The 24,444-nt window shown below is 44.4% G+C and overlaps 1 protein-coding gene across 6 annotated transcripts in view; it reads right to left on the reverse strand.

Moving 5' to 3' along the window:
- OSBP2 (oxysterol binding protein 2) overlaps nt 1-24,444 on the reverse strand; it is a 181,125-nt gene that overhangs the window by 114,038 nt on the left and 42,643 nt on the right. Inside the window, exon 1 of one of the 6 annotated variants that reach the window (XM_077761592.1) lies at nt 10,349-10,472. The exons of the other annotated variants lie outside the window; for them this stretch is intronic. The gene's annotated coding sequence lies outside the window, so the exon portion shown is untranslated. Of the gene's footprint in view, nt 1-10,348; nt 10,473-24,444 lie in introns of those variants that run through there. 6 annotated transcript variants of the gene reach the window in all.

The following is a 24,444-nucleotide window of genomic DNA, read 5'->3' on the forward strand; positions in this document are numbered from 1 at the left end:
CCCCAATTTATGAATAGTTATTTGTAGATTATACATATGTTGCACTACTTAACTTAACCCTTTATTCTCTGGTACCCTCCTGCAGGGCACTTGCTCCCCTTCTGGAAACCAACTGGGATAGAGGACAGTGGAATCAAGAACCACAGTACCATTTGCACCCCCTCCCCAACACAACTTTTCCTAGGAAAGCATCACAGAAGAGAGGACAGACACATGCACGGACATTATATTTATAACAGGCCATAACTGGAAGCTGCTTGGTGTCCAGCCAAAGGACAACAGGGTAACAAAACTAGGGCTAGAAACAAGCATAAAAAGTGACAGCCAAGGCTGCAGAATGGCCTGGAATACTGATGCTGTGAGGCCGAGTGAAATGAGAATATGTTGGTCACCACAACTTCAGCTGTGTGGGGGTAAGGGTGGGGGGTGGGATATGAGTGGGCCCCCAAAAGCATGGCTATGGCTGGAATCATGGCAATACTTTCATTTCTTCTTTCCAATGTCCTTTCATGCCACTACTATGTCTTTAATAGCACAAGAATTCAAGTTTACGTGAATGGCAGAGGATGATTCTTCTAACTAGTTCTCTCTTCCTCCCCTCTTCCAAAAGAGTATCAATTTCCTACCACCAGCTCCCTACCTCCCCCCTCTCCTCCACCGGCTTCCAGACTGATGAGCCAGCCCAGCTCCACTAATGGGGCCTCTGTCTTCCTGCTCTTCGAGGCTGCGGCCATCACTCTCCCAACAACTCTATGCCCTCCTTCAGTTCAAGGTCCTGTAGACTGTCACTGTGGACACCACACCACAGCATTTTTCTCCTGCATTTGGTTATCAATCAATGGCCTTGAGCTGCTATGGCATCTGGAGACCCCTCACCCAGTATGACAGAATATTTCTATATACCTGGTAAAGTAGTGGGACTTTTACATGAGCTATGACAAAGGATTAACACATGGATATTTCCAGGGAGTACTTTCTCTTAACCAACACATCCGTTTTCTACTAAAGAGAGTGTAAACTGAAAGTTTTATGGGAGATAACTTGGCAAAGGAATCAAAATGGGAAACGTGCACTTGATGAAGTAATTTCATTTCTAAGAATTAACCTTTCAGAAATAATCACACTAATACCAAAAGAAAAAAAAAAGAAAAGAAAAAGAACAGAAATGTTTGTGCCAGTACTTATTTTTTTGATAACAGTAAAATATTGCAAACAGCCTAAATGGCTAAAAAGTATTTAATTAAATTATGCTATATCCATTCAGTGGAATCTTATGCACCATTTAAAATGACATTAAAATTAGATATTTAAACAGGTGATATTAAACAATTTTTATTTCAGGTGTGTTAGTGGTCCTGAATTTATGCTTTTACAAGAGTCTTTGTTTTTTAGAAATACACAGTAAACTGCTTACAGATGGGGCTTTAAAAAAAAAATAATGGGGGAAAGAAGATTAAAGGAGAGGGGGTAAATAGGGAGTGACTGCTTAATGGATATGGGGTTTCCTTCGGGGGTAATGACAATGTTCTGGAACTAGATAGAGGTGATGGTTGCATGACATTGTAAATATGCTAAATATCATTAACGGTGAATTTTATGTTATGTATACTTACAACAATAAAAAAAATAATAGGGACTATAGAAGATGGGGTGAGCTAAGATTGGCCATAACTGATAATTGTTCAAAAGTGAGTGATAAGAACATGGGACTATACATTTATACACATGTATGTAACTTGCTAGGAAGTTTCTACAATTAGTGATGTCGTAGATTATTATTTATTAGCATGGGATGTCCACAACATACTGAGTTTAGTGAGTCAATTACCAAACTGAATGTTGGGAATTTCCCCCATTGATGTGAAATTATATACCTAGATCTCAATGCACATATATGCATAAATAAAACGTTTGTGGGGCGCCTGGGTGGCTCAGTCAGTTAAGCGTCCAACGTTTGATTTCAGTTCAGGTCATGATCTCACAGTTCATGAGTTCAAGCCCCGCACCAGGCTTCTTGCTGATAAAATGAAGGCTGGTTGGATTTCTCTCTCCCTCTCTCTGCCCTTCTCCCACACTAGTTCTCTCTCTCTCTCTCAAAATAAATAAGCCTAAAAAATAAAAAAATAAAATGTTTGTGATGCTCTTCAGTAAAGGACATTTCAATTTCACAGTGATCATTTCTGGGTTAGTAGAGTTGAGGAGATTTTTCTCCCTTTTATCTATTTTTTCAGTATGGTTTACTCTTTTCTTTTTTTTAAATATTTTTTTAAATGTTTTATTTATTTCTGAAAGAGAGAGACAGCGTGAGCAGGGGAGGGTCAGAGAGAGAGGGAGACACAGAATCTGAAACAGGCTCCATGCTCTGAGCTGTCAGCATAGAGCCCGACACGGGGCTCGAAGCCATGAACCATGAGATCATGACCTGAGCCGAAGTCGGATGCTCAACCGACTGAGCCACCCAGACGCCCCTGGTTTACTCTTTTCTTTTGCCACTGAGTACTTTTATAAAACAAAAAGCTTTTTTTCTTTTCTTTTTTTTAAATGTTTTATGTATTTTTGAGAGAGAGACAGAGTGTAAGTGGGGGAGAGGAAGAGAGAGAGGGAGATGCAGAATCTGAAGCAAAAGCCAGGCTCTGAGCTGGTAGCACAGAGCCCAATGTGGGGCTTGAACCCACGAACCATGAGTTCATGACCTGAGCTGAAGGTGGGCGCCCAACTGACTGAGCCACCCAGGTGCCCCAAAAGCTTTTTTTCTTAAAAGGCTGGAATGCACCTCTAGCATCCTGATGGAATGGTCCTGGATGATGGCACATTCCTGACAAAAGCCACCTGGAACCTGGCACTTACTCTAATGACAATGGCTGTCTGTGATGACCATTGTCCCATAGACGGGCTGAGGAGGGCCCAACTTTATTGTTGGACACCTCTGCCAATGACAACTCCAACACTGACCCCTGGACACTCTTCCTCAACATGTATTCCTCCAGCCTCATAGCCACCCTGTGAAGTCAGCTGGGCCAGGACTGAGGCTGTCCCTATTTCAGAGATGATGATGCTAATGCCAGTGCCTACATACCGCAGCTGAGTAACTGAGGACTCAGCCCCACATAGAGTCTTCCTTCTCCCAGGAACAATTCCTTATTGGTGGTTAGGACCCTGATGCTGGGGGCTGAGGCTAACTGCCCACTCAGGAGGTAAAAACCACTACTACAAACTGTCCTTGCAAAGGAGCAAAACCTCAACACATGTGGTATCGCTCACAGGCAAGTGTTTCCAGCTCCTACTGAGTTTCTTGTGAACAGCACCAGCTGGAGGGCTAAATACGGTGGCCCTGTTGCGACTTAGCAACTGCCCATTGCTAAGGACACCAATGCTCCCCTGAAGTCTCTTTAGATTAACTCCCTGGGATTACCCCGAAGTCCCTCCTGATCTCCCACATTCCTGGTAATGCCCTTCAGAAAGACATGCTCTTCAAACTGGGCTCTGTGAGGATCCCCATGTAACTTATCTGAATGGCCTGAAGGCTCCACACCCAGAAAGTATGAATGAAAGGAACCACTATGCCTTGTCAAAGCACCGGGCACACTCTTCTACATTCAATCTTTCATTCATTCTTCTTCCCTCTATCCCTTCCTTTATCCACCCAACAAATAGTTGCTGCATATCTACTCTGAGATGGGTAAGGCCTAGGCACCAGGATTATCAGGGAAGTCAGACATTAAACAGATAAGTACACAAGTGAATAATAACCACAGTTGTGGTAAGCACTATGAAGGAGAAGCACCAGGGGCCGGGAGAGCACCCGCTGGGAGTGGGAAGCAGCAGGGCTGGGCTGGGCTGCAAGGTGTCCTACAGAAGAACACTCATGATGTACCCCATCCTGTATGTGTGTGACACTGCACAGCGTGTGGGGCTCACACCAGCTGTCTAACTGCCTAAGGGCTCTCGTTGTTTCCCTTCTATAGACAGAAGGCTGAGTTCCAGAGAGACAAAGGCAACAGAGGGCAGCACTCACCTGAGGAGAGAGAAAGCCAGGCCTCACCATAGCCTCAAAGCCAGGCCTAAGGCTTCCCTGCAGCTGGCAGGAGCTGCTGCCAGGACCCCTGGGGCTCCAGGGCTCCTGGGGCCAGGCCCTTTGAAGGTGCGTCTTCTGGTGGGGCTCACAAGACAGCTATGAACAGGAGCTCTCTGCAAACATGGAGCTGCCTCATCGATGACAAGATTCCCTATGGACCAATCCGTCCTCCCTACTTATAGTGTTTAACAGAGATGAGGAAAAATAGGTTCATTGTAGGTGCAACTCTTCCAGAGCAGGCATGGCACCACGACTCAAAAGCCTAATTAAAATGAAAATCCCATTTCTCAAGAGAAGCCACCTCATCTCTGAGCAGTCAAGGGTTTCCAGCTGCCTTCTACAGGAAAATGTAAGTAAGGTGTGCTGGCAGGAGAGGAAAATCCACCACTCAGTCATCTAAAAGCAAAACCCGCCCACCAGAATCCCAGCTTGCAGTCTTTATCATGGCCCCACACGAACCCACTAGGACAATTTCTTCTCTCTCTACAGAGGGCTGCGTCCCAGGCTGAAGGAGCTGCCAACTCCCGCCTGGGCAGCCAGAGGTAGCCTGCATTCAGCCTGGCTCTCGGGGCTTGGGGCTGCCTGTTGGGCCAGCTTCGCTCTTTCCTGCTTCCATCTGGACTAAGGCAGCCTACAAGCATGAGGCACTGTGCACACCAAACATCTGAGTGCTGGACAGAATGTTCTTTCTGCATCCAGGCATTATGGGCCTGAGCATGGGTACAGCCTTTGTCCTTTCCATGAGAGAAGAAAGGACCCCTAATGTGAGGGCCCCTGGAGAGCAATGCCAGCTAAACAGGCAAGAGCAAACCCAGGCCAAGGTCTGTGAAGACTTCCAGGGGTGGAAGGGGTGGGCAGGGAGATCATGCAAATGACCAGGCCCTGTTCTCCTGCCCAGCCCTTGCCATCCTCAGGTTCAGCTTTGGTTTCAAAGCTAATTCTGACCTCAGGTGACAGCTCCGGACCAATGGTTCTTAAACCTTTTACAGTAGAATCCACTTTTCAAACAGATGTCCTTCACCAGAGACCACCAGACATAGAACAAGGGAAGCTACTTAGGCTGACAGAGTGGGAGGAGGCCAGCTGAGAGCCACACACACTGGCCCAATGTGCAAGAATTACGCTGAGGCCCTGCCTGCACATGTGGACTGTGCTGCTGAGAGGCAGTCTCCATTGAGCCCAGCTCTTTCTGTGCTCACAAGGCCTTCCCTGACAACTCAGCCACTTTTGAGGGGCCTCCAGAAGTTTCCATGACTCCTGCCTCTGCTTCCAGGGGATTTGTCTTGTCCCCCAATGATTCTCTTCCACAATGCATGGTTATCACACCCACCTGCTGCCCTGGCCTCCCTCCAGAGCTGGGTGTGAGTTCGCCACAGTTCCCTGGTCTGGGATGGGTATGGGCAGAGGCAGCTGCAGAACATGTAGAACCCATACAGCTGCCGTCTGCCCCTCTTGTTCTTTTTCCTGCTCCTGCTCCTGGTGGAGATAGTGAGAGGCCCACTAGATGGAGGATGGAGATGGTCAGGGTATGGTCTACAGAAGAGGCCATATTTCAGGAGGATTTAAGGGGGGCAGGATTTCTCCCTCACTAAACACATTCAAGTCGCCCTCAGGCATGACCCTGTCCCCTCTAGCCATACCTGATGGGACCAGGGGTGGGTACCTGTTCCAAGCTGCTCTGGGGCCTCTCACCCAAGAGTTTGAAACTGGGGCACAGAGACAGCAGCACAAAGCTGGGCACAGCCAGGGCAGGGCAGGCCCACTGGCAGAACAAGGTTATAGAGGAATATAGAAGACCACTTGCAGAGGGGAAGAAAATGGAGGGGACACCAAGAGTGAGCCAGAAATGGGACAATCAGAAGCAGCAACTGCCGACACATTCCGTCCCTCTAGGACACACCCTGAACATAACTCCCTACTTTTCCATATGATAGTTTGAGTGGGTTTTCATTTTCTGCCACTGACCCTGAATAGAAAATCATGACAAAATAATAATTAAAAAAAATTAGTAAACAGGTCCCTGTCTACAAAGGTGCTTCCAAGAGCAGTTAGGAGACATCCCCTTGTGCATGAGACCATCACACACAGATCAACTGTCAACTAGGGATATGGGCTGAAGAGCCAGGGAGAGGGAGTGGTGGTAATGACTGGCATTGGTCAGCTGTACCACCTGATTTCCTCTCACTTGGAGTTGTTTTGTATTTTTTATTATTGTTGTTCTTGATATTTATCCTCATAACCATCTTGTGATACAGACATTATTCTTCCCTTTGAGAGGCAGAGAAATTGAGGCTTTGAAGGTCTCATTCAAAGTCACAAAGTGACTCAGAGCAAATCCAGGATTCCAAATTTTGTACCCCTTTTACTTAATCACACCCCTTCACACCACCATGCAATTGGGACTCAACAACTTCCTGGGGGTCCAGCAGAGCCCAGCCTTCCACATCTATATCCCAGAGTTCCTAGCCTTGACCTTTCAAAGTTTACCTCTAAATCAAATCTGAAACTGAAAAGTAAAGTGTAAGAGGAACGCAGGAAGATGTCCCAGCCAATGTGCCTTGGGTTTACATCACATGTTCTGACCTGGCCCCCGGAGACCTCTGCCTTGGGAGTTAGTGACATAGTGAGCCGAGAGCCTTACCTGTGTCTGAGCTTGGCACTCATACCCACAGATACACAATTAGGTTAACATCTAAATGGTAACAAAACATAAGCCTTACGGACCTGCTAATTACAAAGGGAAGTGCTGTTATGTCCCTCAGTTACAAAGAAAGCAATTAGTAATCAAGGTAATTCCCTGGGCAGGAAAATGATGCTTAAAACCATCTTAATGGTAAGATTGTATCAAATGTAGACAGTGACTGTTTTGTCTACTGTTTTCATCAAATGACTCTGACCTACTAACCCTCTTATCACGACCACCTCCCAATACAAACACATTTCAGAATGCCTATTTCCTACTGAAATAAGAGGGGCCTCTTTAGGCTGGCTCCTGGGCTTATGAGGCAAACAGGGGGTCCTAAAGGAAGAGTTGTAAGTCAGAATAGATGCAGCCTATCATCCTCACTGTGAAAATCCAACTCAATTTCTCTGAGAACTGAACATCAATCTCTTTAAATTCTCCACATACATTCAAACCCACTGATGACCCATTTACCCTGAGCGTCTTTCAGCTAGCACTGATTTATATGAGTCCCTTGGGGGTAAGCTGCTGCCATCTGTATGGGTCACAGGGTCACATCTAAATCCAAACTGTCAACACCCCCTATAGAACAAATACCATCACTTTGCTAAGTTCCTTTCTGGTGGCTTTTGCCCTTGCTACTTGAGAACTGACTCCAGCTCATGACCTGCTCTTTACCCTGCAGGGCCTCCTGGCAAGGCCAAACCAATAGGAGTCTCCATCCTTCCATGACCTTCTGAGCCACGCCATGCCCTGCTTCTTTGTGAAAGGACAGAATTTTCTCTCAGCTGAGGGATGTAACTTCCTCTTTGGTTTTTTCAAACTCTGAATAAAGCCCCGCCTTCTCTGCTGGAAGCACAGGTGTGCCCCCCTTTCTCAGCCACTGCATTCCTAGTCCTAGTTCTAATTCCCTTGTACCCTCTTGAGCACCAGAGAGAACACTGGCTCCCTTAAATAAACCTCATTCCAAAGCACTGTTAATTTTTTAGATGTGATAACTGTACTTTGGTTATGTTAAATTTTAAAGAATAAATCCTTACTCTTTTAAAGGTACATCCTGTAGCACATGGATGGCTCAATTGGTTAAGCATCCAACTTCAGCTCAGGTCATGATCTCACAGTTCGTGAGTTCAAGCACCGCATCAGACTCTCTGCTGTTAGCATGGAGCTTGCTTTGGATCTTCTGTACCTCTCTCTCTCTGTCCCTCCTCCACTCATGCTATCTCTCTCAAAAATAAATAGAATAGAATAGAATAGAATAAAATAAAATAAAACAAAATACAGGTACATCTGAAATATTGACAAATGGAATGACATAATGTCTGCAATTGGCTTCAAAATGACATGAGAAGGGGGAAGAGGATGGAGGTAAAAAGAAGGTTGAAGGACAGGTGTGTGGGTTCCTGACACTCTTCTGTCCACTTTTCTTTATGTGTTAAATTTTCCATAACAACAAAAATGTTTTACAAAATCCCCTCCCTGGCATTCTGCAGCATTCTTGAGTCCAGCTGTCCCACCTGAGCTTTCCCCCACATCCTTTTCAACTGGCACATGTTTACTGAGCAACTACTACACTCAAGGTGTTGCTAAAGATGCAGAATAAAATTGACTGGACCTGCCTGCAGAGTCCTGTCCTTTGTTTTAAGAAAGTCTCCAAAGCTTCATTTCTCCAACTGGAACTAGTTTTTCTCTCCCCCAAGCCAGGGTAGACAGTCAGGGCCTCCCCTTCCTTGGCCACATGGAATGGAGTGAGCCCAGCTTCCTGTCCTAGCGTCGCTGAGGGGACACCAACACTTCTGTTCTTCCCTCACTCCTACTGAATGAGGTGGCTCAGGTGGCCCAGGGCAGAAAAGAGTTTCAGAGAGAGGCTGACCCAGCCACATTTTGCAGAGTTTGGGTGAGGTCAACTACTCTGTCTTGGAACTTGCAGACAAAGGACCAAGGGCCAGGACACGTCCTGCCTCTCATCAGGACCAAAAGGATAGACAGAAGCACTGAAATCACTAGAGGCTCCAGGTTTGAACATCTGGATATGGGACACAGCCTTGTCCAAAGAGCTCCAAACCAGACACCAACTTCCCTTCCAAACTAGGCACAGATATGCTAATTTGTTCAGAAGTCTGTGAGGCATTCTCAGGGAAGCCTGAACTCACAGCCAAAGTGGGGAAGGAATATCCACCATGAGTTTTTGACCTATCAACATGCAATTTGCTGCCCTCCCAGGTACTACTAAGTGTTCATCCCGGGGCCACCAGAGGAATGGAAGCTAGTCCCGTCAGTCAGCAACACCCTTCACCACCATTAACTTCAATAACCAGTAATTTCACACCCATATTCCCATTCTCTCAGTTTAGGTAAGGACCAGGAAGAGAATCTGATGAGTAAAGAGTATAGCACTCCCAATATAGATACAATCCCTCTTCTCAGGTAGAGAAAAGGCTGCCCCTATGCCTGGAAGACAGGGGCCAAGAATTCGGATACAAATGCACCTGGTGATTACCCTACCATGTCTCTATATCCACTGCATTAAGTAAAAATGTGGGTGACATAGAACTAAATCCCCATTCAATGGAAACCATGAAATTTGGAAATGGGGGAATCAAGCCAGCTGTGGCAAACAATCCAGGGAGTTTGAACAGATGACATTTCTTTTTTTTTTTTTTTTTAACATTTATTTATTTTTGAGAGACAGAGAGAAACAGAGCATGAGCAGGGGAGGGGCAGAAAGAGAGGGAGACATGGAATCTGAAGCAGGCTCCAGGCTCTGACCTGTCAGCATAGGGCCGATGCAGGATTCCAACCCACGAACCAATGAGATCATGACCTGAGCTGAAGTTGGATGCTTAATGAATGAGCCACCCAGGCGCCCCTGAAAAGGCAACATTTCTTAACATGAGCTCTGTGTGGAACTTTTTTTAAAAATGGGGATTCTGGAAAAACAAGGGGTTTCCAGGCACCATATGACCATCACATCAGAATCTTGGTGGTCCTCCCCTAACTTCTAACATGCTCATCCCAGGGGACTTTATGCCCACCTACCAAAGTCAAAAAGAAGTTACTCATTTTTTGTGTGTGTTGTTTAATCAATGCCAGTCAATATTTTACTAACTTAATAAGCTCACAAGAGACCTCATTACACCTTCTGGCCAACTAGCCAGATGGGGATCTTCCTCTTTGGGACTTAAGGATCTGAGAGCTAATAGCTTGAATGTGGCTACATTTTCCCTTTGTGCTGAAAAGGGCACAGTCCTGTCCACACCCAGCCTCTAGGGATTGAAGATGGAGGAAGTGGCCACAGAAGAGCCCACCCATGGTTCAGTATTTGCAGGCATTCTCCAAACACTGAAGGATAACTCCTTGCAAGAATAACTTCTGCATTTGAGGAAGTCATTCCTTCAAATGGGAAGAGTGTTGAGTGGTCCAAGAAGAGACCACCATTTCTCCAGGCCACTTGTATCCCAACACACAAATGCAGCAGGTGTTCTAGGAACTGTATACAGAGCCAGAACAAACCCATGTTCCCAGGAATTTCTTTCCATCTCTGGGAACCACGGCAAACAGGAACAGAAAGAAAGCCTTTGAAGTCCTACCTTTTAGAGGATTTTCATTTTGGAGCAATTGGATGGCAGTCTGCCCAGATGTTCTTTAGGGTCAACCCCTAGGGCCACCAGCCACCCAAACCCCCTAACCCCCTTGCTCAAATGCCAGCCTTGGTTGCTCTACAGGCAGAATCTGGGATGCCTGGGATAATTCCAACCACTGGGCTGTGATGTCAGAATAGGGCTATGACATCAGTGTGAGGGTAGGCCAGTCTGGGGAAGCCGGGTACAAGAGAGAGAACCTCTGAGGGGCTGGACTAGCCCCCTAGAAGTAAGGCCAAGGAAGAGAGGTGGCTGGCTCTGCGTTCACTTCCTATTGCTTCTCAGAGTCCCACTGGGAGGAAGAACTGCAGATCTTCTGAAAATGATTCACAACTACTGAGAGGTTAAGTTGCAAGCTAGTCAACCTACCCATGCTTCCTTAGCAATTTAGGAGCAGAGAAAGTGAACAACCATCCTCTAGCTCCCCCCTGCGTCAAGTGAAAAAATACTCTCTATTTTCTGACTGGGAGGTTCAACTTTGGACCCTACTCAGGGAGTCAGGAGCACAGCTCCCATGTGGGCTGAGAATCAAGGTTCCCCAGGATATAGTTAAATGCAGAGAGATAAAATGCAGGACAATCCTTACATTTGAATTCCAGATACACAATAAATAAATTTTAGTATATGCTCCAATTATTGCATGGGACATACTTATATTAAAACATTATTTGTGGGGCTTCTGGGTAGCTCAGCCAGTTAAGTGTCCAACTTTGGCTCAGGTCATGATCTCGTAGTTTGTGGGTTCGAGCTCCACATTGGGCTCTGTGCTGACAGCTCAGAGCCTGGAGCCTGCTTCATATTCTGTGTCTCCCTCCCTCCCTCTGCCCCTACCCTGCTCATGCTCTGTCTCTCTCTCTCTCTCAAAAATAAACATTTTAAAAACATTATTTGCTGTGTATTGGAAGCTCAGGTTAAACTGGGGCTATCAGTGTTTTTATTTGCTAAATCTGGCACTCCTACTTAAGGAGATTTTTTTTTTAATGCAAGTACCCTCCCCCCACCCCACTCAGGACTGTTCTCATTCATTCAGATTTATCAGTGCAGGAAGACCTGGGAACCTGTATTGTTTTAAAGCTGCCAAGATGGCTATTCTCTCTCTTTTTTTTTTTAATAGTTTATTGTCAAATTAGTTTCCACATAACACTCAGTGCTCATCCCCACAAGTGTCCTCCTCCATGCCCATCCCCCCTCCCCCCACATCCATCAGTCCTCAGTTTTTGTCAGCATTCAAGAGTCTCTCATGGTTTGCTTCTCTCCCTTTCCCCCACCATTTCCGCCCTTCTTCTCCCCCTTGTTCCTCCGTCAAGTTCCTCCTAATCCTCCTATACGTGCAAACATATGATATTTGTCCTTCTCTGCCTGACTTATTTCGCTCAGCATAACACCCTCAAGGTCCATCCATGTTGCTACACATGGCCAGATTTCATTGTTTCTCATTGCCATGTAGTATTCCATGGTATAGATAAACCACATCTTCTTGATCCATTCATCTGTTGATGGACACTTAGGCTCTTTCCACGTTTTAGCTATTGTGGAGAGTGCTGCTATGAACATTGGGGTATGATGGCTATTCTCAATAACTACAGCTAATTGTTCTTGGGCATTTGCCAAGCCAAGTGCTAAGTTCTTTCCATGCATTACCTAATAAGTTAGTCCTCACAGCACTTCTAAGAGGTGGTTCTGTTATTAACTCCATTTGACAAAGGAGAGAATGAGGCAAAAGACAGCAAGCAATCTGCTCAATCACAGCTGGTAAGTAAGGTAGCCATGGTTTGGCCCCAGGGAGGCTGGCTCCCAGTGACTTAGAAATCTTTGAACTGGAAGGACCCTGGGAGGCACATAATAGAAGCCTCCAGTGGACTGACAAATGGGGAATATGAGGCTCTGAGAAGTCCATATTCATATTAAACACTAACTACTATGCACACAGGGCTAGGCCAAGTTGCAGAGATCAAGCATCTGGCCCAAGTAGGAGGCTGGCTCAGGGAAAGTTTCCAGAATGGCTTTTCCTTGAAGGAGAAGCAGACCTAAGGGGAAGCAAGGTATGGGAATATGGCTGGGTGCTAGGAAATAGATTTGCAGATAAGAGGTTCAGCATGCCTATCAGTAAGCAGTGTGCTGACGAAGAGAGGGGAAAATGGGCAGGTCTGGAGGGCAGGGGAGAGCCAAAGAAGGAATACAAATCAAAATTGCATTTTGTTTTCAAATTAACCTGCAGCAAATTTTACTTTTTTGTCATACAGTTCTATGCATTTTAACACATGTATAGATTCATTAATACACCTCCATAACTAGGACAGAGTAGTTCCATCAGCCTCAAAACACTCCCTCATGCTATAACTTTGTATCACACCTTCCCTCCACCCCTCACCCCTGGCAATCAATCACTGGTCTTTCATATCTACAGTTTTTGCCTTTTCCAGAATGTTATATAAAGAGTCATACAACTTTTTTTGAGAATGACTTCTTTCACTTGGCATAATACCTTTGAGATTCATCCAAGATGTTGTATGTCTGGGTAACTCATTCATTGTTATTGCTGAGTGGTACTCCATTGCATTGTGGACCTGAGTTTGTTCAGTCATTTACCCACTGAAAGACATTTGGGTAGTTTCCTGTACTCTGCCATTAAAACCAATGCTATTTTGTGTGCAGGTTGTTGTGTGAACCTAAGTTTCCATTTCTCTAGGGTAAATATGCAGGGGTGTGACTGCTAGGTCGTATGGTAATTGCAATGTTTAGCATTGTAAGAAACTGCCAAACTATTTTCCAGGGTAGCTGTACCATCCTATATTTCCACCAGCAACATACAGGACAGATCCTTGCCAGAATTTTGTATTATCACTATTTTTTTATTTTAGCTGATCTAATAAGTGTGTAATGATACCTTATAATGAACTTAATTTGCATTTCTCTAATAGCTAATTATAATGATCACCTTTTCATGTGCTTATTTGCCACCTTTATCTTCTTTTCAGTGAAATACCTGTTCATGTTTTCCCCCCCATTTATAGTTAGTCTTTTTATTGTTGAGTTTTTAAATTTATTTATATTCTAGATACTAGTCTTCTGTTGGATAAATAGTATGCAAATATTTTCTCCCAGCCTGTACTTTGTCTTTACATCTTTTTGTTGTTTTTTCTTAAATTATTAAATGTTTTTTTATTTATTTCTGACAGAGAGACACTGTGATCACGGGAGGGTCAGAGAGAGAGGGAGACACAGAATCTGAAACAGGCTCCAGGCTCTGAGCTAGCTGTCAGCACAGACCCAAACCCATGAACCGTGAGATTATGACCTGAGGTAAAGTCGGATGCCTAACTGACTGAGCCACCCAGGCGTGCCTCTTTACATCCTTTTGATAGGGTCTTTACAATGCAAAAGTTTTCCAATTTGAAGTCCAGTTTTCTTTTAAGGAATGTGCTAACACTTAGACATGATCTCATGTCTGAGAACTCTTCATCTAGCCCTGCATCCCAAAGATGTCCTATGTCTTTGAAAAGTTTTACATTTAAATCCATGCTCCATTTTGGATTAATTTCTCTATACTATATGGTGCTTAGGTTGAGGGTTTTTTGGTTTTGTTTTTTTTTTTGCCTATGGATGTCCAATGACTCCAGCATTATTTGTTGAGAAGACTATCTTGCCTGCATGAAATTGCTTTAGCATCTTTGTAAAAAAAATCAATTTGGTGTATTTGTGTTTATTTCTGCTTTCTTTATTCTGTTAATGTGTCTGTAGGTCTCTGTTTCTCCACCAACATCATATTGTCTTGATTACTCTTGCTATATAGTAAGTCTTAACATCAGGTAAAGAGATTTCTTCCACTTTATTCTTTTTCAAAATGGTCTTAGCTGCTCTAGTTCCTTTGTATTTCCATATAAAATTTAGAGTAAGCTACAAAATATCTTGCTAGGATTTTGATAGAAATTGGTTTTTTTATTTAATTTTTTTTTAATTTCTGAGAGAGAGAGAGACAGCATGAGCAGGGGAAGGTCAGAGAGACAGTGAGATACAGAATCCGAAGCAGCCTCCAGGCTCTGAACTAGCTGTCAGCACAGAGCCCGATGCAGGCCTCGAACCCACGAACCAATGAGATCATGACCTGAGCCGAAGCCTGACGCTCAGCGGACTGAGCCACCCAGGCGCCCTGAAATTGTTTTAAACATATAAATCAATTTAGGAAAAACTGACATCCTTACTATGTTGAGTTTCCCAGTCTGTGGATATAGTTTGTCTTTCCATTTCTTCAGATATTTGATTTCTTTTCATAAACATTTTGTCATGTTTAGTGAACAGATCCTGTAAAAGTTTTGTTAGATTTATACCTAAGCATTTCATTCTGAGAGAACTTATAAGTGGTATTGTTTTTTTTAAGTTTATTTATTTATTTTAAGAGAAAAAGAGAGAATGAGCAGGAGAGGGGCAGCAAGAGAGGGAAAGCTCTTCACTGTCAGGTCAGAGCCTGACTCGAGGCTTGAACTCACAAACCAGGAGATCATGATCTGAGCTGAAACCAAGAGTCAGATGGTTAACTGACTGAGCCACTTAGGTGCCCCAATGGTATTGTGTTTTAAATTTCTGTTCCCATATGTTATTTGCCAGTATATAGATATATAATTGATTTTTGTTTGTTGATCTTAAATCCTACAACCTTCTTGAACTCACTTATTAGTTCTATGCACACTGGGGGGTTATTTGTTTTTTTTACTGTTGAGTTTTAGAATTCTTTACATAGTCTGGATACAAGTCTTATATTGCATATATGATTTGCTAGTCTATAACTTGATTTTTTAGTCTCTTTGCAGTGTCTTTTGCAGAGTAAAAGTTTCACATTCTTGATGCAGCTCAATATATCAATTTTTTTCTTTTATGGATTATGCTTTTGAGGTCATGTTTAAGAACTTTTTGCCTAATCTTAGGTCAAAAAGTTTTCCTTTGTTTTCTTCTAAAAGTGTAATAGTTTTATGTTCTGTATTTTGAGTTAACTTATATATGAGAAAGGCTTAGATCAAGATACTTTTTTTTTTTGGTCCATCGATGGATGAATGGATAAAGAAGATGTGGTATATATATACAATTGAGTATTACTCAGCAATCAAAAAGAATGAAATCTTGCCATTTGCAACTACATGGATGGAACTAGAGGGTCTCATGCTAAGCAAAATTAGTCAGAGAAAGACAAATATCATATGGCCTCACTTATATGAGGACTTTAAGATACAAAACAGATGAACATAAGGGAAGGGAAGCAAAAATAATATAAAAACATGGAGGGGGACAAAAACATAAGAGACTTTTAAATATGGAGAACAAATAGAGGGTTACTGGAGGGGTTGTGGGAGGAGGGATGGGCTAAATGGGTAAAGGGCATTAAGGAATTTACTCTTGAAATCATTGTTGCACTATATGCTAACTACCTTGGATGTAAATTTTAAAAAATTAATTAAAGATACTTTTTAAAAAATAAATGTCCAATGTTTCAACATTACTTGCTGAAAAGATTATTCTTTCTCAATTGAATATTGCTTTTGTAACTTTGCCAAAATCCTACTGCCCCTATTTGTGTGGGTCCACTTTTGGACTCTTCCATTAATATATGTGTCTCTTTGCCAACACACTATCTTCATTACAATTCTTTATGATAAGTCTTAACATAGGGTAATTACCCCAACTTAATCCTTCTCAAAATAGTTTTAGCTTTTCTAGTTTATTTGTCTTCCCATGTAAATTTATAATAAGCTTGTCTACAATGAAAAAATATCTTGCTGGAATTTTTATTAAAATGGCATTAAATCTATTGATCAATTTGGGGAGGACTAACATCTTTACTCTGTTGAATTTCTGATCCATGAGCATTGTATGTCTCTCCATTTACTTTGGACTTTTCTTTTATCTGCATTTTAGAGTTTTTGGTACACAGATACTATATATGTGTTTGCAATATTTATACCTAAGTATTTCATGGGGGCACATTATAAATTTTTTTAATTTAGTTTCCGAAGTCTCACTGCTAGTACACAGAAATATAATTGACCTTTGTGTATTGATCCTGTAGCTGTGCTAAAAGTATTTTTGTAGATTTCTTAGGATCTTCTATATAGCTATCTTGTTATTTGCAAATAGAGTTAAGTTTGTGTTTCTTCCTTTCTAATCTGAATTACTTTGATTTCTTTTTCTTGCTTTATTATACTGGCTAAGACTTCTAGTATGAGGATGAATATATATGAGTTGTGAGGATAGACATCTCTGCCTTTTTAATGATCCTAGGAGTCTTTCACCATTAAGTACAATGTAGGTTTTATAGAGTTGCTCTTAATCAGGTGGAAGAATTCTTTCCCATTTGGAGCAATTCCCAGTTTGCTGAACGTTTTTAGCATGAATGACACTGAATTTTTTCAAGTGCTTTTTCTGCATCAATAGACATGATCATGTAGTTTTTATTTGGACCATTAGGATGGTGGATTCCATTAACTGATTTTCAAATACTAAATCCATATTACACAGCTAGTATGAATCCCACTCAATCATGGTATATTATTCTGCTTTTAAATTATTGTATTCAAATTACTAATAGTTTATTGAGAATTTATCATCTACATTCATGAGAAATATTGGTCTGAAGTTTTCTTGTACTATCTTTGTCCATTGATATCAGGGTAATGCTGTCCTCATAAAATGAGTGTTTCCTCTTTTCTATTTTCTAGAACAGATTGATATAAATGGTGTTCTTCCTTTTTCAAATGTTTGATAGAACTCACAAATGAAATCAACTGGGCCTGAATATTTCTTTTGTTTTTTAAGTTTTTAAACTATGAATGCAATTTCTTTAATAGTTAAAGGATTATTCAGGTTATATACTTGATCTTGGGTATATTCTGGAGTTTATGATTTTTGAGGAATCAGTTTATTTCATCTAAGCTGTCAGAACTGTGGGTAGAGTTATTTGTACTATTCCCTTATTATTCTTTTATGTCTGTGGAATCTGTACTGCTAATTGCTTTTTTCATTTCCAATGTTGGTACTTTGATATTTTCATTTTAGTAAGCCATTGACCTAGTTGGGTTCAAGACCCAAGTTCTGACCAAACTTCTCTTGGTGATGGTTTCATTGTCAATTCCCTTTTCAATGTCTTTGCAGTGCAATGAGTCACTCCCTCCTATGTGCCACCCAGTGGCCACTGGGACCTTGATGTTTATGTGGCTTTTAGTTCAGTTCTCAAAGTAGGATCAGTTTAGGATCTGAATCATGCATGTGCAGCATGGACGTGAACCTAGAAGTTCATAAACAACTTTATGGGGTCACTTTCCCAAGTTCTTCTCTGTGATATCTTGGCATTTCCCAGTTCCCAAGGGCTCTCTCTTTCTGTCCTCTGGTCCACAACTGGGGTTTTATTTACTTGTCTCCCCTGCCCATTTCCCATCACTACACCCACATCTGGGGCCAAGTAGGTGGGAGGAGAAAGAGAAGACAGCAACAGGTTCTCACTCACCCTCTTGGAACCACAACTCTTTCTACTGGAGAGGAGAGTTCCCCCTCAGAGCTTGAGGCACCAGCAGCTCCTGCTGCCACCATCACTGCCAGAACTTTCCTGCTACTTGGGTCTGAACAAGAGGGATGTCCTGGAGCTCACTCTGTCTGCTCACTCATGGGTCTCCCCTGAGTCCAGACTGGATATACTAGAAGGAAAAAAGTTGTAAACTTTTTTTTAACACCTGTTCAGTGTTAATTCAAGTTATGGTCTTCTCCAATATGTTTGTGGCTACTTAATTTCTAGGGTGCTTAAACAACTGACCCATGTATTCTGTCCAGGTTTTCTAGCTGCACAAAGTGAAGTATTCTCATTTCATCCTACCCAGAACTGGAATGGAGCTGAACTGCATTTTAGAAGACTTATTCTGGCTGTTGGATCCTCTGGAGTCCAGAATCTGGTAGCCCAGGTGGCCAAACCAAGGTGGAGGCCATGCGGGTAAAGGGCAGCAGGCAGATATAAAACTGTTCAGGGCTGGCGCTCAAGGATCTCATGACAGCAGAATTTGAGAGGTGAAGGAGGGCAGGAGGAAACAGTACACCCAGGTTTACTACTTGGCCAACTTCCAGGTCTGGAAGGTAATGTAAGACTATGAGGGCAGTTTCAAGACAGTGGGTAGTGGATCAGGTGGAGCAGTAGGAAGAAGTCAGGAGAGAAGTTGAGGCTACAGGAGAGAAAGAATAGTAGTGGGACCAGGTTCCACTGGAGTCACATAGGGATGGATGCAGGGAGGATGCTAAGTCTGATGGTAGGAGCTGAGGTGGTCTGGAAGGTGGGCTTTTTTGTTCTATGGAATGAGACGGAGGCAAGGTCTTTTTCTGGGGTGTAGTAAGGGTATGTAAAGTGGCAAGAAATTCAAGAGTCACTAGAAGATAGAGGAGGAGGCTGTCATGGGACCCCTAGAAGGGCTGGCACAGATAAAGGCCCAGCAGAAGCCCTGAATCTGAAGGTGTACTGATCTATATGGTTGGGAGCGGTTGCCCCTAAAGTTTGCCTGTGTGGCATGTGTACCTTGGCTCAGCAAAGGGGCCCTACTACTCCTGCTTTAAGGCAGAATGTGCAGAACTGAACAGTCATCATCAAAAGAGCAACAGCCTCACTGCTGTCAACTGAGCAGCCACCACACTCCAGCTACTGAGCTGAGCAATTTGTGATATGATTTAATTTATTCCTTTTGACAACTGTAAGTGGTCTTCCTCAATTGACACACTTTGAGGATAAGGAAGCAGAGCCACAAAGTGGTCAAGCAACACTGCCAAAGTGACCCAGCTAGCAAGTGGCACAGCTGGGATTCAAGCTGAGGGTAATCTGGTTCCCAGGCTGCCGCATGGTTAGGCAGAGGATGCGTGAGTGTGACAGAAGCTAGACAACCAGGTGAGGGAGGAAGACCCTTCCCAGGAGGGACTGAGAGACAGATACTGGGCCAGGCCAAGCAAGGGAGAAAAAAAAAAAGAGGGCAGCTTCAGGAGGAGGAGCCAGAGGTCTAGAAGGGAACTGGAAGGGTAGCTACTGTGGCAACCAGAAAAGAGCCAGCCTCTGACTTCAAATTACTGAGCCAGAGTCCCAGGGTCTAGAGGTAGCTGTGTCTGGATGCAAACATCTAAAGAGAAAGGGTGTGCCAATCAGAAGACAGGGCCCAGGAGTTCGGGGACAAGCGCCATGTTCAGGGGCCCTGGTAGACCTGAGGGCTGATGATGGGGAGCAATCCCAGCAGGGGCACCAAGATACCAAGATTTGGATGAAGCCTGGGGAGGCAAATGCACGACCCTGGTCCTGGTCCCCAGCCCTTCTCAGAGCAAGGGGACTGCCTCTATATAAGTTCATTCTCCTGATTGTGTTCTTCTCCCTAGAGGTACCACATTCTGATGAACCCACAGGGACCTTTTTTAAAAAGATGAGTGAGTGAGCAAAGGCGCATATGCAAGCCAGCCCTAGGAGGCCCAGCAAAACTTCGGAAGGGCCTTGATCCAGCCACTAGATGGCAGCTGCGGATATCAGATAAAGCCTTCCATTGTCAAAGGACACCCACATTTTAGAAGCTACTGAAAGAACAGATCATCCAGTCCTGGGGTTGCCTGACTTCTCATCAGAATAGCAAAAGACTCCATGCCTTTCTTCACACAGATTCTTCTAGTAACACATGAGAAGAAGCTTGCAAATCTAAGATCAAGGAAAGACTCCTGAAGCGCTGGTGAGCTCTGCTCTCCCTGGTAACATGAGGCCCTGCCCATCTCCAGCCTGGCCAGAAGGCCCCCTGATCAGCTGCCCAGGACAGCCGCTAGCCACCAGCCTCCTGGAGCTCCATGTGCTCACTGTTCCCAGACTCCCTCGGTCTTGCATGCTGCCTGGGGCAGGAAGCCTGACCATTCAGTAGCTGCAGCCTATGCAGGCGTATATGTTGTCTCCAGCATTCCACAGCAGCCAGGCAGAGGCCCATGAGAGTACACAAGCAGGATAATCCCAGATTGGGGTTTGGCAGGTGGATGTGCTGAGAGGTCAAGAGGCCAACCTTGTGCTGGCAAGGTTGGGGCTTCACTGGGGACCCATGGGAAAGGCTGCACAGCAGGAAGGGTGGGTGGACAGAAGGCGGTGGCGGGGGGGTTCAAAAGACAAGGGTCTTCAGGAGCTTGAAGATGGATGCAGGGACAATCAGTGATGGGGACAGTAAGATGTGGTCAGCAATGACAACATGTCAATGGAAGACTTGAGCGGGGCAGGGGGAGATGGTCGAAGATGATGCCAGAACTTGCAGCCAGGGGCTAGACAGCCTTCAGTGAAGTTGCAGGAGGTCAGAGAGCAGCAGGAATCATGCATGCAGAGCAGCTCCAGGTAAATGAATCAGGCACTTCTGGGCAGGCCACCACCTGACACAGGCTTCCCTGAAACTGAAAGAGAGCCTCCAAGAAAGAACAAAGGACAGGGGGAGGGGAGCAGCGCATGCCACAGGGTGCGGTGTGAGTGAAGGGCACATGGAGAAGGCTAGGGAGGGAAGAGCCCTCTGGGACAGAGGAGAAACAGAGAACAGTGGCTGAGGATAGCAGGGACAGGTGGGCTCATTTCTTCCTAAGAAGCAGTAAAGACAATTAATAAGGAAAAGAGAAATCCATTTAAAACAAGCCAATAAAAACAAAGTAGTTGCTGGGGTGCCTGGGTGGCTTATTTGGTTAAGCGTCCAACTCTTATCTTGGCTTGACTCAGAGTTCGTGGGATCAAGCCCTGCATCAGGCTCTGCACCATCAGTGCAGAGCCTGCTTATGATTCTCTCTCTCCCTCTCTCTGCCCCTCCCCCACTTATACTCTAAATAAATAAATAAATATATAATAAATAAATAAATAAAAATTTATTTTAAAAACCAAGGTAGTTGCCAAAATGAGCAATGCCCTTGACAGAGACTTTGTGAGCCATCACCATCGCGTGGACATGGACGACATGGGCACCTCTGGGTCCTGTGGATCAGATGCACACAGTAGCTGCATGCAGACTTCAGGCCTTTCCAAACCACCAGGGCAGGCAGCCCCAGCCCTAGAAAGAACTGGTCCCTCAGGGTCTTGGCCTTCTAACCTCATCCCTTGAGGCATCTTTAGAAGTTATAGTCAGCTTTGGTGGCCGGCTGCCTATAGAACAGCAGGCCAAAGTGACCAGAAGGCCAGGACCCAATGGGAGAACAGAGGCTGCAGAGAAGTGAGCCACATGGCCTGGAGTCAGCGAGGGGCAAGGCTCAGAGTACGACATCAGTGTGGACCCCAGATCCATGACTGCTGTTGTTCTCAGTTCAAGTGTCCTCCTGACTGTGGCCCTGTCCTATAACCCTCCCTTTCACTGTTCCCTTGTGGAAAGTCCCTCAACCTGCCCCATCTGATGGGGTGCTCAGCCTGCCTCTCCCATCCCATATCCTCTGTCCCCTCATATGGGAGTACTGGCCTCAGCCAGCCTGCCACTGAGTCCAATGTCTGTTCTCATTTCCTGCAATGGGTTCTGGGGAAGGTGTCCCTGTGTCCTTGGCCTCTTTCTTACTCTGCCTCAGGCATAGCTCATCTCAATCTCCAATGGGTCAGGGGCACTGTGGCCACCTACTCTCAAAGCCAGTCAGAGAGCTCCTCCAAGGCTGGGTCCAAGCCTGTGCCTGTTCATCTCTGACTTCTCCACACATGACTCAGCCCCCAGGACACAAAGGGACACCAATCAACAGCCTTCCATGATACATGCATGCACTTTATTTTTTTCTTTTTTATTTCTAACACTTTTGTCTTTTTTTTCTTTCATAGTTTATTGTCAGTTTGGTTTCCATATAACACCCAGTGCTCATCCCAACAAGTGCCCTCCTCCATGCCCATCACCTCCCTTCCCCTCTCCCCCACCCCCATCAGCCCTCAGTTTGTTCTCAGTATTCAAGAGTCTCTCACGGCTTGCCTCCCTCCTTCTCCCCAACTATTCTTCCCCTTCTCCTCCCCCATGGTGCTCCATTAAGTTTCTCCTAATCCTCCTATAAATGGAAGCATATGGTATCTGTCTTTCTCTGTCTGACTTATTTCACTCAGCATAATACCCTCAAGTTCCATCCACGTTGCTACAAATAGCCAGATTTCATTCTTTCTCATTGCCATGTAGTATTCCATTGTATAGATAAACCACATCTTTTGGGGGGGCTTAAGAGTTTATTTGATATGATATGAGGTAAGCTCACCTATATTTTTTATTCTTAAATAGTTTATTGTCAAGTTGGTTTCCATATAACAGCCAGTGCTCACCCCAAGTGCTCTCCTCCATGCCCATTACCCCCTTTCCCCTCTACCCCACCCCCATCAGCCCTCAGTTTGTTCTCAGCATTCAAGAGCCTCTCGTGGTTTGCCTCCCTCCCTCTCCCCCACTATTTTTCCCCTTCTTCTCCCCCATGGTCCTCCGTNCACCTGTTGCCTGTTAGTTTTATGGACTGTTTCCTTTGCTGTGCAGAAGCTTTTTATCTTAGTGAGGCCCCAATAGTTCATTTTTGCTCTTGAGTCCCTTGCCTTCGGGGATGTGTCAAGTAAGAAACTGCTGCAGTTGAGGTCAAGGAGGTTGTTTCCTGCTTTCTCCTCTAGGGTTTTGATGGTTTCCTGTCTCACATTCAGGTCCTTTATCCATTTCGAGTTTATTTTTGTGTATGGTGTGAGAAAGTGGTCTAGTTGCATTCTTCTGCATGTTGCTGTACAGTTCTCCCAGCACCATAAGTTAAAGAGGCTATCTTTTTTCCATTGGATGCTCTTTACCGCTTTGTCAAAGATTAGTTGGCCATACATTTGTGGGTCCAATTCTGAGTTCTCTATTCGATTCCATTGGTCTATGTGTCTGTTTTTGATACACGCACTTTAGCATATAAGGAACATTTAGGCTTCATACACTTCATTCACATTATAATGCACTACTTTCTTTCTTTCACAGAGAGAAAAAAAGACTTCTAGAGTCAACAATGAAAAGCAACTATAAACCGAGGGAGCATTAAATGAAAAACCAACCGTCTAGGGAGTTTGAGCATCCCCTTGTGTACTTGGGGAACTCTCCCTAGTCTTTGGCTAAAAATCCATGTCTTTAGTGATTATTTACAAAAATATTAAAAGAAAAATCTTTTCTTTCCCCCACGTAGCAGAAAGAAAGATTTGACAGCTATGTCAATGTCATTTTTGTAAGTGCTGTGTGCTTCTGATCTCTTAGGGCCTGATCAACATGACATAATATTTGGGTGTGACAAATAAGGACAAGTAAACTCAAACAAGGAACCCCAGATACATAGGTAGGAGGGAGTGTAAGAGCCTTCACTAAGCAAACAGAAGGAATCTAACACTGACTGGAGAAAAGGCCATTGGATTTTAGGGCATTTTACAGGACATGATGCTTCATTGCTTCTAAATCCTTATGATAATTTGAAATACACGTAAGTAATTTGCTTCCATCTGAAGGGGTACAGGCAAATAGGCCTTTGCCCAGGAAGAGCCCGGTGATAGCTGTTAGCCAAACCCCTTTTCAAAGGGGTCCAAATAACTGAAGTACTCAAACCTTGTGATGCAAGGTCTCTGGGCAAAAAGGTCATACTGTTGTATGCAGGATTCTGCCACTGCCCAAAGGTGCTCGGGCCTCCTGGAATGAGCACGTGGCCTCTGTGCTCTGGCTGGGGAACCAGTCAGTCCTCCCTGCTACACCCTCCTTTCAAGAGCCCTGTGCCCACAGCCAGATCGAGGCCCTAGCCCCAGATCTTGCCAAGCCCACCCCTACCAGATTGTTCTCAAACCTCCCCTTGGTGACTGCCGGACCCAAATACACACCATGTCTCCAGCCACAGAGAACCCCCACAGTCCCTGAACACATCCCCTCCTTTGGTCCAACCATTCCCACTGCCTGGATAGTCTTATTTCTTCCCTGTCCTCCTCACCTCCATCTCCATATTCAAACTTCTGTCTCTCAAAACCCAGCTCGGGTCTCAGCTGCTATATGTAGCCTTCCCTGACTTTGTTCCTCTCCCACCCATGCCAGTGGTGACAG

This window comes from Crocuta crocuta, unplaced genomic scaffold (genome assembly GCF_008692635.1).
Source record: "Crocuta crocuta isolate KB4526 unplaced genomic scaffold, BGI_CrCroc_1.0 scaffold348, whole genome shotgun sequence".
Taxonomy (NCBI): Eukaryota; Metazoa; Chordata; class Mammalia; order Carnivora; family Hyaenidae; genus Crocuta; species Crocuta crocuta.